Source organism: Ictidomys tridecemlineatus, chromosome 15, assembly GCF_052094955.1.
Source record: "Ictidomys tridecemlineatus isolate mIctTri1 chromosome 15, mIctTri1.hap1, whole genome shotgun sequence".
NCBI lineage: Eukaryota > Metazoa > Chordata > Mammalia > Rodentia > Sciuridae > Ictidomys > Ictidomys tridecemlineatus.
Genome location: NC_135491.1, coordinates 12145082 through 12156977, shown reverse-complemented (window position 1 = coordinate 12156977; position 11896 = coordinate 12145082).

Sequence of the window (11896 nt, the reverse complement as noted above, 5' to 3'; positions counted from 1 at the left end):
TAGGTTCCACCCTCCAAGCCCTGCCCACTCTAATCTCTTCAACCCCACCCTTTTCGGCCGCACCATTTTTAGCACGTGCTTAGGAAAAGTCTAACCGTGAGGCGAACCCGCGCAGGCGCAGTGCAGTCCAGGAAATCCTCAGAGGCGGGAAACTTGAGGCAACGCCTCGCGCCTCCAGAACATTCGGGAGCGCGGGCGCCATGGAGCTCGCCTAGGCTTGAAAGAGCCAGTGGCCCTCGCGGGTGGGTCAACCTTAGGCCATGAAGAGACCAAAAGAGTTTCAGAAATCAAGAAACAGGAGTCTGTGGAACAGGGTGGGGATAGGCTGGGACCATGGAAAATAGGGGCGTGTGGAGGCTCTGAGGAAGGTGGGCCGTGGTTCCTCAGAGGAGCGGAGCCCAGGGCCGGCCCTGAAGGTTGCATAGGAATTCGGAAGAATGGCCCAGAGGGGGCATTCGAGGCATAGAGGAATCCTTTTGAAGGCCTTGGGGAATGTTCCTGAATGGGATGTAGAGAGACAGATGGACAGAGTGACAGGTAAGTGGGAGAGCAGAATCAGCCATCCCTGGCGGGCAGCAGGAACCGGGGAGGAGACATGGACCCTGACAGTTGATGTAGGGTGGTGACAGGTGTACTGGAGCTTGGCAGCAAAGGGTCCTGGGGGTGCGCGAGCCAGACCTGATTTGGGCTCCGCTGTGGGCTCTGGGAACTCTAGCCTGGGTGCAGCTCTCTTGGTGCTGAGCCAGAAGGGGACCCAGTAGGTCACCGTCCAGAATGGTCAGAGCCATGAGTGAGCTGGAGGAGCCCGTGGAGGAGGGTCACCAGGGGAGTTTCTGGGCTGGGAATCTCCCTGTTGCAAAATCAACACCTCCCAGATACATTTTAGTTACGAAATATTTTTAAAAGTGCAGAGGACTAACTGTATATTAATGTAAAACACACGTGCCCCTACAACAAGAAACACATCTGAGCATCTCGGGAACCCCTGGCCACCTTTGGGTCATGGGCTCTTTCCTGGTCACAACCTCCAGCCACTCCCCCCCTACCCCTAACTGAAAACACTTTCTTTGTTCTCCCCTCCCCCCCCCCTCTCTCTCTCTGTGGTGGTGGGGAGTACTGGGGATTGAACCCAGGGGTTCTTAACCACTGAGACCACATCCTTAGCCCTTTTTTTATTTTGAGACAGGGCCTTACTGAATTGCTTAGGGCCTTGTTAAGTTGCTGAGGCTGGCCTTGAACTGTCTCAGCCTCAAGGGTCACTGGGATTATAGGCATGTGTCACCAGATTCAGCTCGAAACCAATTTCCTAAAGTGACTGTACCAGTGTACCAAAACTGAACGAGAGGGCTGGGGCTGTAGCTCAGTGGTAGAGCACTTGCCTCACACATGTGAAGCACTGGGTTCGATCCTCAGCACCACCTAAAAATAAACAAAATAAAGATATTGTGCCCATGTATAACTAAAAAAATATATTTAAATAAATAAATAAAGATATTGTTTTCATCCACAACTAAAAACTATTTTTTAAAAAATGAATGAGTGTTGCTTTTGCTTCATGCTTGATACCAATACTTGATATTATCAGATGCTTAAATTTTGACCATCTGGAGGATGTGTGGTAGTGTATCATTGTGGTTTGTATTTCTTCTTCTCAATGATTAATTTTTGCTCTTTCTTGAATGAGGAATCTGAGAGTTTATAAGTGGCTAGCATGGCCAAGAGTTTCCCTCTCTACCCAAACCCGTGTTGTCCTGCTGGGATATTTAACTTCTTTGTGATGATCCATCTTTCCAATTATCTAGCCACACAGTCTCTTTCCACCTCATCCCTGGTGACCTTCATCCCATTCCAGCCATCCACTCCCATGATCACACCTTGGACTGAGTCTAGCATACTTATTGGACATTTACTGAGTATTTACACTACATGCCAGGCACTGTACCAGACATTGTATAATGTGTTTATCCCTTGCACAAACCTGCGAGTTTGGTATTACTATTCTTATTTTACAAAAGAGGATACACATTCGGGGTGAAGTCACTTGCCAAAGTGACACATTTAGTAAAGTGGCAGAGCCAAGGTTCTAAGATAGGATTCTGAGTCCCAAATTAAATCTCCCTGGTTTTAACTACAACCCAGTACCATCTTTCATGCCTTCAAAATCTAGTATTCTGCTCTCTGATCCCAGCACCTGCCTTCCATGTCTGACAGATCCTCATGGTTATCACACCTGTAGCATCAACTCATAGGGAGTTCCACTCCATTGATCCCTTTGTGGTCTGCCAGTTTGCCAGACCCCTCCTGGCTTCTCTCCATTCCCTGCCCAGCCAGAACCTCAGAGTGAACCATCTGATCTCTCCCACTGACATTCTAATAGTCAGGGTCCCAGCAGGAAACAGAAGGCACCACAGCTGAGATTTTGAAGATAATTTAATGAAGGGACCATTTGCAGAGGTGTGGGCAGGGTTGAGGGAACCAACAAGGGAGGTTAGGCAGCAGGAAACTATGACCACCCTTAGGTCTGAAGGGGCAAGGAAAAGAAAGGGTATTACTGAGCTCTGTGAGAGCCACGGAACACACCTGAGAAGAGCAGCAATTGTGGGAGGGTGGTGCACAGCCACTGCCAGAACCAAGAGACAGAGCTGGGAGTATAAGATTTATCCAGAATGCTTTCTTTTCCCACTTTCTAATGCCCTGCCGGTGCCTCTCTTAGGGAGAACCTAATTAGAAATTCGAGGGCAAGGGAGCCCAGATGATGCCATCCATATGGGAGGAGAAGGGTGGAGGGTAAATGGAAAATAAGCAGCACACGCTCCCTTCTGTATTTACCCTTCTGTCTCATCTGACAGCATTGCCCAGTCCTGATCCAGGGAGGTAAACTTGGCTCAATGAAAAATAATGGCACCAGATACAGTGGCACACGCTTGAATCCCAGGGGCTCAGGAGGCTGGGGCAGGATGACTGTAAGTTCCAAGCCAGCTTCAGCAATTTAGGCCCTGTCCCAAAATAAAAAATAAAAATGGGCTGGAGATGTGGCTCATTGGTTAAGTGCCTTTAACTGGTTCAATCTCCAGTACCTGTCCCTCTGCATCCCCCTCCCCAAACAAAAAGAAAGAACCAAACAAAGATAAAAATGGTGGCAAAGTGGCAAATGTGAGTTCACCCTAATTTCTTCATTTGCTCCCATCTCAATCACTGTTGTCCCTTAATTATCCCTCCCAACCCTATCCTTTCAATCTCAACAAATAAAATGGAGGCAAATGAGTCAAGATGTCCTTCACCTTCCTATTCAAACTAGCGTACCCACACCCATGTTTGCTTTAGCTTTTCAGGCTCTGTTGTAGTCCCACCTCTCTACTGTGCATTGCTCATCCCATCATGACTCCTCAGAATATTATTCCAATATTCTTCCCTTCTCTGTTTCTATACCCTTTTCTCTCCTTCCTCATCCTTCTCAGCAAATAAAATTTCTACCATCTTAAAAACTCACAAAAAAAAAAAAAAAAACCAGAAAAACTGCCTCCCTCTACTCTGTGCTCCTCTAGTGCTTGTCCTTTGTTTTCCTTCTTATCTCATCCCCAATTTTTTTTTTGGTAAAAAATTGTTTAATGCTTCCTTTCAAGTCTCCTCAGTTGAGTCAAAGGCAGTCATCCTAACTCTCCACTCACCTTGATTTTATTCAATTTTTGATTACACAGCAGATCCTTGGTTTCTGAAATTTCTGTCTTCTTTTTTTTAATATTTATTTTTTTTAGTTCTCGGCGGACACAACATCTTTGTTTGTATGTGGTGCTGAGGATCGAACCCTGGCCGCATGCATGCCAGGTGAGGGCGCTACCGCTTGAGCCACATCCCCAGCCCCTCTCATCCCAAATTTTTGAAAGAACATGTATGAGTTAGGGTTCTTCAGCTGCAAGCAACAGAGACTGGCTCCTGCTACATTAAAAAGGAAAGAAATTTATTAGAAGGAAATGAGGGTGGCGCTCACAACAGAGTGAGGGACTGAAGAACCAGGCCTCAGAAAAGACTGAAACCAGGGCAGTAGTGAGAATCAAAGTAGCAGGAAAGAATGGCAGTTTCCTTAGGGCCCTGGCTGCAGCATGAATCAGCTCCAGCCAGGTTTGGGCCTCCTGTCACGTAAGCTCACAATTCAAATTCCAGGGAGAGCTTCTGATTGGTGCAACTTGAATCATGTGGCCTCCCGATGGCCTGTGGACAGCTGGGCTTCTTGATGGACAGTCTCATGGAAATGTATTCTGTAGGCCATGATGGTTACTCAGAGAAAAGTCAGGGAGCTGTGATAGATGGCAGGGAAATGGATGCTAGGCAGGCAGAAAAAAATGGATGTCCACAACAGTAGAGCTCTTCTCACCAGCCAGCCACAGCCTTCACCTCCCATGTGAGTCTCAACTGACTGAAACCATTCATATTAGGTGTGTTAATGACCTCTTGCCAAATCCAAGGGCATTTCTTGTCTTTTTTTTTTTTTTTTCGTCCAAGTACTGGGTTTGAAACCAGGAGTACTCTACCACTGAGCTACATCCCCAGCCATTTTTATTTTTAACTTTGAGATAGGGTCTTACTAAGTTACCAAGATGTCTCAGAACTTGCAATCCTCTTGCCTGAGCTTCCCAAGTTGCGGGAATTATAGGCATTTGTCACTGTACCCAGCTCATTTCTGTTTTTGTGCATGGTTTTAGATTCTCCCGACCAGTATTATTATGTTGGCAATATTTCTTTCCTTGATTTACTTTATTTATTTTTGTACCAGGGATTGAACTCAGGGGCACTCAACCACTGAGCCACATCACTAGCCCTGTTTTGTATTTTATTAGAGACAGGGTCTCACTGAATTTCGGAGGCTGGCTTTGAACTCACAATCCTCCTGCCTCAGCCTCCTGAGCCGCTGGGATTACAGGTGTGCGCCACTGCACCTGGCCTCTTTCCTTGATTTTTTTTAAAAAAAAATATTTTTTTTAGTTATTGATGGATTTTAATTTATTTATATATATGCAGTGCTCAGAATCGAACCCAGTGCCTCTCACACATGCTAGATAAGTGCTCTACCACCGAGCTACAACCCCAGCCCTCCTTCCTTGACTTTTGCATAATGAATCAACCCAAAACTTAGCATTTCAAAACAACAAGCATTTATTATTCATAGTTTGTGAATCAGGAACCCAGGAGCAAATTAGCTGAGGGTTATTGTCTCTTCTGAAGGCTTGAGTTATTGGGGACTAGTAAAATATAGTTTTCCCCAGACCAAATGATCTAACACAAAGAGGGATGGAAGGAGAAACAGAGAGACACAGTCTTTTTTTTTTTTTTTAGTGGCAGTGCTGGGGATGGAATCTAGGTCCTTGTGCGTGGTAGGCATTTGTTCTATCACTGAGCTATATTCCCAGGCCCCTTACTCTTTATATAACCTCATCTCAGGAATGATCCAGAAGACAGGGTCACCAGGAACCCTCTAAGAAAAAACTGCTAACCACAGCTTCCACGATGTAGCATGCTTATGGTTCTTTCCCTTCCTCCTTGATAGCTATATTTGTTGATAGACCTTTATTTCTTTTAATTTATTTATATATGGTGCTGAAAATCGAACCCAGTGCCTCACACAGGCCAGGCAAGTGCACTACCACTGAGCCATAGCCCCAGCCCCTTGACAGCTTCTTTAAAACTCCTTTTCCTTTGACCACTTTTGAAATGTGGTCTTCCTCTGGACTCCCTTGGCCCATAGTCCTTCACATTTTATATATGCTTTCATTGACTCTCATGATTTTAGTTATCAACTTTATGCTGTTGATGTCCAAATCCTCAGCCCAGACTTCTCTTTAAGATATTCTGCATGTGAATATCTCCTAATAAAGACTACAGAATCAATCTAATTAACTCTTTGCTGGATCAGAATATGTCCATAGTCTCCTCAGACATAATTGGTTAAAAAAAGAACTTGGTTGAGTAAATTCTGTGCCTCTTCCTATTTTCTCCCACCTCTGTGAATGGCACCTCCATCCATCCATTCATCCAAATGAGAACTGTGGCCATCTTCTTAGACATCATCCTCTTCCTCACCCTCATAAACAAACAAGCCCTGCTGATTTGACAAACCTCTAGTTTTTTCAAATCTATTGTCTCCTTTATGCCCCTGAAACCAATGGTAAAATAATCAGTTTTTACATTGACAATGGCTATTACCTAGGCCATTGCAGCAGCTTCCCAGTTTTTTCTTGCCCCCACTCCTGTCCCCTCGAATGCATTCTCTCAAAAATGCAAAGCTTCCCTGGATCAAAACCCTCCAGTGGCTCCCCATGGCTTCTGTGATCAAAAGATGCTTAATGAGCAGGCCCCAGCCAGCCTCTCCAGCAGCATCTTTTTCTTACGGTTTATGCTTTAGCAACCCCAGCCGCCTGCCTGCACACAACCCACTCTTCCTCACGTGCATGCTTTTGTTCATGCTGTCCTCTTTGATTTTAATGCCCTCTTCTGCTCTTTGAGAGGACCATTTCCCCTTTAAAACCCAAGAAAACTCCCCTAGGCTAGTTTTGTGTCCCAGCAGACTGTGTGATTGTGTTTTTTATATGTATTTCTCTCTTTTAGTGGACCATGAACCCTTGATGGCAAGAACTGGATCCCATTCCCCTTTGTGTCCCCAGCACCTTCCATGGAAGTTGTACATACGTAGGTCCTCAAGCTGCGTGTATTGAATGGATGAATCTATCACCTGGAGATTTATAATGGAGTATGATATATGAGCTGGTTCTTGAAGTTGAATAGAAGTTAGTCGGGGGAGAAGAGTGGGACGGACATTCCAGTTATAGGGAACCTCATGTGCAAAGGCCAGAAGGTAAAAGGAGGCAGATTCAAGGAAGTGGTAGTGGTCTGGTGTGGCTGGACTATAGGGTGCGTAGTGGGTGGTGACTGGAGGGTTAGGGGACCCAATATCAGGAAGCGACTTGAAAGTGGGCTAAGGAGTCTGGCTTTTGTCCTGTCAGCAACAGGAGAAAAAGAATTTGAAGCAAAAGAGTGATTTGATCAGAGCCATATTACAGAAAGATCACCCTGGTGGCTAATGGAAGATGGACTAGAAAGGCAGGACTGGAGACTGGGAGCCCAGCTTGGAGCTGTGGAGGCCTGAGCTAAGAGAAGAGAAGATGGATTTGGAAGTATGAGGCTGAACTCCATGGAATGGCTGTTTTTTTTGTTGTTGATGATGGACATTTATTTATTTATGGTGCTGAGAATTGAACCCAGTGCCTCACACATGTGAGGCAAGTGCTCTACCACTGAGCTACAACCCCAGCCCAGAATTGCTGTTTTTAATAAAAAAAAATGTATTGATGATTTGCAATATAAGATTCATTTTAATGTTAAAGAGATACATGAATTAGATGGAATTTTGTATCTTGACTGGATGTGAAATGATGCAGAGACATAAGTGAAGAATGGGGGCCAATTTTCTGACTTAAATACCAGATTGGATGGAGATGTTACCACGGGCAGAGGGAACCCAGGTCTGGGAGTGGGGTGGAGAAAGTGACATGTTCAGGTTGGGTGTGTTGATTTTGAAGTGTTTTGGGGACCTCCAGGAGATGGCTGCCAGGTTTGCAACTTAGGAGAAAGGGCTAAACTGGAGACAAATTTAGTATTACCAGCATCAAGAAAGCTATTGTAGGAAGGGATGATTCACCTTGGGAGAGCAGTGGACAACTGAACCAAGAGTGAAATTTCTTAGTTGCCAAGAGGATTTTTCATTAGATCCTTGTGCCATATGCTGCAGAGAAGGAGGGTCAGGTATGACCGAGAAGTGTCTGTTAGATTTAGCAAGGTGTAGGCTTATCGAGAGTGGGGACAGTGATTGAAGTGGCCTGGACTGGGCTCTGGAAGGGTGGAGATGGATGCGTCTTGGATCAAGCTGTCCTTTCATCCCCAGTAATGAATCGCTCCAGCCACCAGGGGGCAGTGGCCACATGGAATCCAGGGAGGAGGAATTCACTGAGGCCAGCTAGCTACAAGATGAGAAAATGTGGGCAAGTATTGGTCCATAGCAGAGTCCGTTTCCTAGTGAGGAGGACATTTCCAAGTGAAGGGAGAAGAGAAGAAGTTCTGGGAAGGGGAAGGAAAAGGAAATTCTTTCTGTGGAATAGAAAGGGGATGGATTAGAAATTCCCAGAACTGTTTCTATCCAGTGGGCCTTTAGTATGCAGATGGGGCTACTTCAAAACGGTATTTCCAATAGCCATAGTTTCGTATTTGGGGCCTTGATTTTCTTTACTCCCATTTCTTGTTAGTCCTACTTTGCATCTGTGTCCACAACATACTGAAATCTTTTTCAAGTCTCATTTGCTTTTTTGTGAAAGCCCTTGCTCCATGGAAACACTTCCTCTACTTACTCCCTTTAACCTTCAGGTCTAATCTCAGTCTTTACCTCCTCACACAGGCCTTCCCTCACTGTCCTCTCCACCTTCTCTTTTTTCAGTGTGTGTCGGGGTAGTAGGAATTGAACCAGGGGCATTTTACCACTAAGCTACATCCCCAGTCCATTATTTAAGGATTCTCTAAGTTGCTGAGGGTCTCACTAAACTGCCAAGGCTGGCCTTGAACTTGTGGTCCTTCTGTCTCAACCTCCCTGGTTGCTGGGATTACAGACATGTACCACCATACTCAGCCTTTTCCATCTTCTCTTGGTTCCCATAGATGACATCCCTTTTTGTGTGTGTGGTACTGGGGATCAAACCTGTAGCCTTGTATGTGCTAGGCAAGTGCTCTACATCCCCAGCTCCCTCTCTTTATGTTCTGATTTGTGATTGCTTGGTTATTTGTGGTTCAGCTTTATTATGGTGTAATTTACATACAATAAAATTCACCAATTTGGGGCTGGGGTTGTGGCTCAGCGGTAGAGCACTTGCCTGGCATGTGCGAGGCCCTGAGTTCGAGCCTCAGCACCACATAAAGCTAAATAAATAAAAGCATTGTTCATCTACAATTAAAAAATTTTTAAAAAGAAAGATAAAAGAATTCACCAATTTTAAGTGTTTAGTTTGATGAGTTCACACACACACACACACACACACACACACACACACACAGAGTTTGGTGTATCCACCATCACAATCATTTTATTAAACATTTCCATTTACTCGACAGGCTTCCTCCTGTCCCTTTGCCTACCAGTCCCCTCCTCCCACTCCAGCCCTTTCAGCCACTGAACTTTTCTGACACAATAGTTTTGTTCTGTCTGGAATTTCGTATAAATGGAGCCCTATAGTAAGGTCTACATCTAGCTTCTTTCACTTCACTTTTTTTTTTTTTTTTTTTGGTACTGGGGATTGAACCCAGGTGTGCTTAACCACTGAGTCACGTCCCCAGCCCTTTTTAAAAATTATTTTTTATTTTGAGACAGGGTCTCTTTAGGGCCTTGTTAAACTGCTGAGGCTGGCTTCAAACTTGAGATTTCCTGCCTCAGCCCCTTGAGTTGCTGGGATTACAGGCATGCACCACTGGGTCTGGCTTCATACATGTTTCTTAAATAGAGCTGAACTGAATGCCCCGGGGAGAGCAGACCCAGGAGGGCTTCAGAACCTGGAGTGGGCAGAAGGAAGCCCATGTCGAGATGCTGGCAGCCTTTGCACCACACTGCAGCTTGTTCCACCACCGGATTTCTTTTCCTTTCTCTTTTTCAATTCCCTTCATCCCCTTCCTCTGTGCCCCTCCCCCACTCAAACATTTTCCAAAAGGAGGTCCTTAGTGTGTGGGGGGGGAATACTCTGAATTTCATATAGAATAGAAAGTCCTCCGTCTCTGATTCTTTCCCTTGGCCTTCTCCTTTTTTCTCACTCTTCCTCCTCTCCACTCTTCCCAGGCCGCTTCACTCTTTGGACACCCTCACCCTCACCTCACCATTCTTATCAGTCCCCAATATCTACCTTCCTCCTTCCCCAAGCTTCCTTTCCCTTCTCTCTCGCCCATTCTCCTCCAGTCCCTGTTCTCTTTTTTCCCCTCCCCTCACTCCATCTGCCTACATCCTCAGGGCCTTCTTCCCCTACAGGTCCCCCACCACCACCTCTCGACTTGGGGTGGGGTAGGGTACTGCTAGTGCTATGCTGCAAGTCTGGCCTTGAACTCTGCCTCCCTAGTACTTGGAACTACTGGTACAAATTACCATGCTTTTTCTTTTTTCCCCTCCTCTCTATACCACTTCCTTTCTTTTTTCCATTTCCTCCCCTTCCTCTTGGTGTGCCTCCATTTCCTTATCTTTTTTTTTTTTTAACATTTTTTAGTTGTAGTTGGACACAATATCTTTATTTATTTTTAGGTGGTGTTGGGGATCGAATCCAGGGTATCTCCCATGCTAGGCGAGTGCTCTACCACTGAGCCACAACCCCAGCCCCTCCATTTCCTTATCTTACCCCCTTTATCCCCAGTTGTAAGGAAACCCCAAACTTGTGGGCAAGACACTAAGACTACACACACACACACACACACACACACACACACACACACACACAGGTGGCCACAGATGAATGAAAAGACAAGTTACATTGGTGAACATACGCGTCTGTTGTCTAGAGATATGTTCAGATGCACTCACACATAATTGAGAGTATCCATTGCTAGGTCTGGTGCCACACGCCTGGATTCCTAGCTAAATGCGAGGCTGAGGTAGGAGATTAGCAAGTTTGAGGCCAGCTTGGCAATTTAGCAAGATCCTATCTCAAAATTGTTAAAAAAAAAAGGTCTTAGGGTGTTCAGTGGTAGAGTGCTTGTCTAATATGTGCAAGGCTTTGGGTTCAATCCACAACAACACATACAAAAGAGTATCCACAGCTTACAATTTATTGAACTTAATATATTATAATACTATTATTTTTATACGTGTTTCTAAAATGTGAACAAGCAGAATGAGGAAGAAATAAGAGCTTAGCACTTAAGTTTTCTCACACAGGAAGGACCATGTATGGGACACTCATACCCAGAGATGACCTTCACTCAGATACACACAGGTATACACACTCCTCAGAGGAATCCTATGCTTTTGGAATTGGGGCTCTTTCAGAAGTGGGGTGAGCACACTCGTTTTCTCAGTGTCATGCGCTCTATACCACATACATCTTTGTATGTGCTTGGTACGTACACATGTGTTGCACTGACCCTCCTGGAGTGTGGTTCAGCTAGGTGAAACCCTAGAGATCCTTGAGGACAAGCTGCACCCAGCACTTGCTTGAGTTTCCTTTTGGGTTCTGCCTCTAGTAAGCATGTAAGGGATGTCAGCTTCTGTTTAATATGCCACAGTAAGAGATACCAATCATACATAGGCTGTGGCCCAAGACACAACATACTTTTCCAAAAACACATAATATGGACTTAGCACACATCAAATCAACTTTTTAAGGTTCTTAACATTGGCACTCAGTCATTCTTTTTTTTGTGTGTGGGGGAGCAATACTGGGATTGAACTCAGGAGTGCTTTACCACTGGACTAACTTCCCAGACCTTTTTATTTTTTGAGACAGTCTTGCTTATTTGCTGAGAGTCTCACTAAATTGCACAAGCTGGCCTCAAACTTGTGATCCTCCTGCCTCCCAAGTCACTGGGATTACAGGCATGTGCTACCACACCCAGTTGTACTTGGTCATTCTTAGAAAGGTGACTCCCCCCATGTGCTGATACTTCTAGATGCTGGTGATGAGGAAGGGTATAGGACATTCTTGGCCCCATTCTTGTCTTGGAACTTCTCTTCTAGCAGGTACAGAGCATGGCTGCAGCTTCTCTTGGGTCTATTGTACACATACAGACTGTGGGGCCCAGTGTTCTTTCTTGCTCCCTCCAGAGTGAGTAATTTGTATATTGTCAACACACACACACACACACACACACACGTACTTTTTGAGTTCTT